We start from the raw sequence: 6,257 nt of genomic DNA, 5'->3' as shown, positions 1-6,257 counted from the left end.
GTATATATATAAAGTGAAGTTTCGAAATGTACAGAAATATAATTTTTGGTTTGTCTGTCAGTTTTATATAAATGAAAGCATTACTGGTTAAATGATATAGTATATATAAAGTGAAGTTTCGAAATGTACAGAAATATAATTTTTGGTTTGTCTCTCAGTTTTATATAAATGAAAGAATTACTTGTTTCAGCGATAGCAAACACGTCAGAATGATCAAGTTCTTAAAACCCAATTTTTTAAGTAGTCTGGTATTCATCAGACTACTAAAACAATCGGATTTAAAGAGTGACTTATTTATAGTAAACATTCGTTTACAATATCTATATATTCATGACTTCAAATGATTTGTACCAGTTTAGAATATTTCTGTACATTTTGAAATTATCACTACGAGGAAATTTGAAATCAATTTTCTTTGAGGAGTTAAGAATCATAAGGTAAACAACTGGAATTAATGGATGAACAAACAAATATTTAATTTCCTGTCAACAGATAATAGTAAACAGGAACTGTACGTAAAAGAATTTGCTGATTAATAGACTTAAACCAAAAATAATGGTACCATGTAAGCTTGTTTCTTTTAATGTATCGTTTTATCTATCTTATTATTGACTTTTGTTTACTGTTGTGAGAACACAAATATTTTAATGTATAAGTTATTCGAATGTGATCATATAACGGTTTGAGAGACTTCTATCAAGCTATTGGAAACCAAACATTTTCTTTCTTTTACCTTGTAAAATCAATCTATTAAACTTCATGTAAAAAAACGTACAAATATTCTAAATGCTTTAAGTTTAAAACATTCCAAACATTATTTTTAATGGAATCAAAGCAAAATAAAAGTTACTGAAATATAAATGGTGCCAGTAGATGTATACACCAGTAAAGACAAGAATTGTTTTGTTGTAATATAAAAGTGAACTAAAACGTGGAAGGTCACATGTCAGCTACAGCAATGTTTTCAACAACTTCTGATCACGAGATACAGTGACGTCATAAAGCTTCCCTTCAGATATCATGTTTACTGTGTAGGAAGACAATAAAATCCTTGATATTAACGTTAATCCTCAGAAAAGAATATTGTTCACTATACATGTCTATCCCATACATCATGTGTTATACAGTTCAGTTACTATGCAGTTTGTCTCTCTTTTTCTTGACCCAGGCTAATGTTCATCACCACACTGCTTGTAGCACTGTTGGTTCACTGGAAGGAATTATTGATTCTTTGTCGTCTACAGTGGAAGAATTAACTGATCTAGCTAAACAGAGAATTACTAAGTTAGAAGGTAATACCTTTTTATGATTCATAAGTTGGTAAATAACATTACTACATTAAATAAGCTTTAATGATGAGAAGTATAACTGATTTCAATAGTATAGTGGTAAGCATTTTAAAGCTCTAAATTAATATTGTTATAAATTTATAAGTATACTTTACTATTGGTTGTTTTCTACCAGGCCCTATTTGCTCTGAACACGATGTTTTTCACTTCACGACGCCCATCTCTACCAACGCAACACAAATCAAAAAGAGAACTTCTCTACCAGAAGATTGTACTTCCATCTACCACCAAGTAAACCAAACGAATGGCATCTATAAGATATGGCCACATTTTCTAAACCACCCAATCTCTGTATACTGTGATATGGAGACATTAGGCGGAGGGTGGACGGTAGGTTATCCAGAAGAAGTTTATGGTGTCCAAATTACATACTACGAAAATTCTAAGTTAGAAGAACAAATACTTTAGTAAGATGAACATACGTTGTTAATTGTAATGTTTCAAAATTAGGTATAATGTCTCCTTTTTAAAACTAAACTAAACTAATGTTCTCACTGCTTACTTGTGATACAGACATTAGGATGCACTATTTTGTAAACCTGAAACCATAATTCAACTATTTGTTCAAGATGACATATCTACAGCTGAAGTGAAATATAGTTAATATTAAGATTTTTGTTTATTAGACTTCTTTATATAACTATAATTAGTAATTGTCATTATTACCAGAAAATGTTGTCATATACTTTTATGAGCACGTCATGAAGTTTCTTAAATGTAAGTTCAAGTTATATAACAAGTTACTGTTTCTATCTATTTCTTTAGGTAATTCAAAGAAGGGGTGATTTTGGAAACCCAGTTGAGGACTTTACCAAACTTGGACTGTTTACAAAACAGGATTTGGAAATTTAACTAGAGAATTTTGGTTAGGTAATTGTTTTTACTGTATAGACACAATATTTGTGTTGTTTATTAAGTTTTTAAATCTATTTATTAAATGAAATTATTACACAGCTGATACACATTAAGAAAACTGTGTTACTGATACTTTTTTAGATAATACATATATTATTATTGTTTTATCTATTCGGGTGACATATTTAACATAAAATATAGAACTAAGTTTCGACCTTATTAGGTCACCTTTAGGTTAAGAAAGAGCAAATAATCGTTGTCGTCTTACGGACGAGAGTGGAAAGGGGTACGGGATGGCAAGGCGCGTTGCAGTTATATGTTAAGTTATTAATTAGTGTAAAAATAAAGGTATTTCTTTATACTGGTCAAAATCAATATTGATTTGATATGATGTATAAATAGTGCTTCTTTGCTTTTCCGTTTGTTTGCATTTGTTTCCCTATTTACTAAATGGGTGTATTCTGTGGTTATGTTGTATTTATTTGATTTGAAATGGTTAAAAACGTGCAAAGGCGTTTTTGTGTTTGAATCTGGTTTCCATTTTTCTTCTTGTTTCTCCAAAATAGAAGTTGTGGCAGTTGTTACATTATATTCTATAAATAACGTTGGTGTTGTGTTTGTCAATGTAATTTTTACATAATATTGACTTTAGTTTTGTACTTGATTTTTGATTTAATTTGGTGTTTACTGGAATATTACTGGTGTTTTGTCATAAGTTTTTCCAATTGTTGGCTGTTTTTTGCTGATATCGGGAATATATTTTATGCAGCTGTGTAAGATTTTGTAGTTTGTTGGAATTTATTATTCTTCGTTTGTTATTGACTGTGTTTTTGATCTAGGTTTGTGTGTATAATTTTTAAACGGTTTTTGGAGGAAATTTGTTGATGTTGAAGTGTTGTTTTATTTTATTGATCTCATCATTAATTTGATCGGGTGAGCATAATTTTGTTTGCTGTGTTTATTTGGTTTCTTAATATGTTGAGTGTTTTTGTTTCATGTGTTGAGTCCCTGGGAATGTATAGTCCAGTATGAGTGATTTTTCTATCAATTTTTCTTTCGAACTGTGTATCGGTTCTTGAGATTTTGAGGTTGAAAAATGCTATTTGGTAAGTTTTCTAGTGTTAGGGTGTATGGAGTTAACGTGGCGGAAGAAAATTAAGTGTGTGTTCTGTAGATGTGAATCTAGCAATTTTATTATCAACATATCTGTACCAGTGTAGTGGTGGATGTAAGGCTGATTTGATTACTTGAAATTTAATCTGTTTGATGAAAATGTAGCCTAGAACTGTGACACGGGATTACTCATACCTAAGACATTTATTTGTATATAGTTTTGGTCATTTAACATAAAGTTAGTTTCGGCGGTAATGAAGTTTATATTGGTTGCTGGGCATTTTCTAAATATGTAACATCATCCGGCCCCTTTTTCAAAGACTCTTTCAACTTTAAATCTATTATTTATGAACTAAACCATATAGCCTTAGGACGTAATCTTTTTTTTTATAGAAGTACCAACCACTGAAGCCTCCAAGATAGCTTTACAACTTCACATACACCATTGTGCAAATTAATTGAAACAAATGGTTATTTTACAATATTCTCAGCATGGCGGCCGGTGTAGGCTCGCTGGATCCGCTGATTTCCTTTAATAGTCATTTCTTTCACACAGACGGCGTCATTAGCTGTGATTTGCAGTACGGTCGATCTATTTTTGGGATATATGACGAAATTTTGAGGAATATTACGTCATTCGAAATTGTGTTAGAAGGGCAAGGAGCTCAGTAAAAAACAACTTCTTACCAACTCAGTGAAGAAAAAACGGTATCAATGGGGTCTCAAATACAAGAACTGTACGCAAGAACAATGGAGGAAGGTGTTATTCAGTGACAAAACTCATTTCTTCGTACAGGGTCAAAGAAGTCTGCATGTTCGCAGATCTCCAGGTGAGAAACTTCGAGAATCTCACATCAATCAGTTCGTAAAACATCCCTTGAAGAAGTTGTTTTGGGGCTTTTTCAGCTACTATGGCGTCGGAAGCTTAGATATCGTAGAAGGTATGATGCGAGGACCACAGTACATCGAAGTTTTGCAGAGACGAGTCGTTCCAGAATTGAAAAAGAAATTTCCAGATGGATCTGGCATTTTTCAGCAAGATCTGGCTCCGTGCCACACATCGAAACTTGTGAAGATGACTACAACGTGAATAATGGTGCTGGACTGGCCTGGAAACTTTCCGAACTTAAATCCTATTGAAAATCTTTGGGCAATTTGTAAAGAAATACTTCGGGGAATAGACTGTACTACGAAAGATAAGCAAATTGAGGCCATAATTGAGGTGTGGTACCACCATCCAAAAATTAGTAAAGATTGCAGTCAACTCGTGGACTCGATGCCAAAAGGGATTAATGATTTTCTGAAAAATAGAGGCGGTCATATCATGTATTAATTTGTGAGAAAATTTTGGATTCTCAGAAATAAAACGCAAAAAAATTGAAAAAATCATAATTTTCCGTCTTGTTTCAATTAATTTGCACAAGGGTGTACAAGACCCAACCCATGAATATTCATCCTCAGCAACCAATTAGCAATCCTTATAGAATTCAATACCACAAAAACTAAATGAAAATATAGAATAGATAATACAAATTCAGAATACTTCTTGTAATGTTGATACCTTTCGTAAATAATACACATAGTATCTTCGTATATTGCATGTACAAGGAAACGACATCATATTCGCTTTAACCAATCAAAACAATATGGTACTTCGAATTGATTTAGAAGATATGGAAGGTGGTCAAAGATATGCAGAATATGATGAGTTCTTGGTGCGAAGTGAAATGGAACTGTATAAAATGAGTTATAAAACGTACAAGGGTGACGCAGGTAAGAATTTTCATTGTACATTGCCTTGATGTAACACATCATAAATATAACTATCCGTAGTATAAATGTATTTATCGTTCCCTACAAATTTCAAACTGTACTGAAGTACATTATTTTTCTGAGAAAGATTTGAGGGTTTTAGAACCGGTCAATTTTTAAGATCTAATGTTCGTATTTGGTGAGAAACATTTCTAAAAAAAATCAAAACAAAAGTAGATTTTAATAATCAACAGAAGAATAGAAACTTATATTTCATTAAAATATCTGACTAATGAACATTTTGGTCACTTTATATTTTTACATCACGACTACGTTTTTCATGGTCAAAGTTACGATGATATTCTTTAGTTTCTTGCTTTCAGGGGACTCGCTTTCAACCCACAATAATATGATGTTTACAACAAGAGACAGGGATAATGATAAATGGGAACAGAACTGTGCTACGACTTACAAAGGTGGCTGGTGGTATAATAAATGCCATCACTCTAATTTAAATGGTTTGTATCTCGGTGGATCACATGAAGAATTTGCTGTTGGTATTAATTGGTATCATTGGAAGGGACATAAATATTCTCTGAAGAAAAGTGAGATGAAAATACGACCTGTTGGATTTGTTTCAAGGGAAGAACCACAAAAATAAAATATAAAAATATAAAGGCTTTTCATTCCTGAATTTTGCAGTTATGTTCATGACATCTTTACAATTATTAATATCAGTAGTATTTAGAATTTTTTAAAGAAATATTTATTGTAAATCTAATAAGTGTGTGTTTGTGTGTGTGTGTTTTTCGTATAGCAAAGCCATAAAGGCTAACTGCTCAGCCCACTGAAAATCTAATAAGAATTATTATCATTGGAAAATTCTAAAATTTTCATATCAAATCTGTTTAGTGTCAAACTTTTCGTTTTGAACAAATAATTAACTTAATTTGAAAGAAACAACTTACGAATTATTTTTTGTCTCGATGTCAAATGTTATCCTCAATCAATAACAAAATTTAAACCTCCACATTATTAAACTAATCACGATGAAAAAGATGTGAAGAACATCAAATCATCAACTATAAAATAACATGACATGTGATCATTTCTTCTTTATTCTTTGACGACTCGTAGATGAAATGTTGAAGTTTTAAAGTGAAAGAAGTAAACATAAAAAGTGAAATT

At 31.5% G+C, this 6,257-nt stretch overlaps 1 pseudogene across 1 annotated transcript; it reads left to right on the top strand.

Annotated features, from left to right (window-relative positions):
• Positions 1 to 994: 994 nt before the first annotated feature.
• LOC143257015 (techylectin-5B-like) lies at positions 995 to 5,845 on the top strand (annotated as a pseudogene). The gene is made up of 5 exons (XR_013031659.1): positions 995 to 1,292; positions 1,465 to 1,679; positions 2,115 to 2,219; positions 4,926 to 5,090; positions 5,453 to 5,845. The product of XR_013031659.1 is annotated as a techylectin-5B-like (transcript).
• The last annotated feature ends 412 nt before the right edge of the window (positions 5,846 to 6,257 follow it).

Source organism: Tachypleus tridentatus, chromosome 7 (assembly GCF_004210375.1).
Source record: "Tachypleus tridentatus isolate NWPU-2018 chromosome 7, ASM421037v1, whole genome shotgun sequence".
NCBI classification, from domain to species: domain Eukaryota; kingdom Metazoa; phylum Arthropoda; class Merostomata; order Xiphosura; family Limulidae; genus Tachypleus; species Tachypleus tridentatus.
The sequence above is the reverse complement of the archived record's forward strand: the minus strand, read 5'-3'. Positions and strand labels throughout refer to the sequence as shown.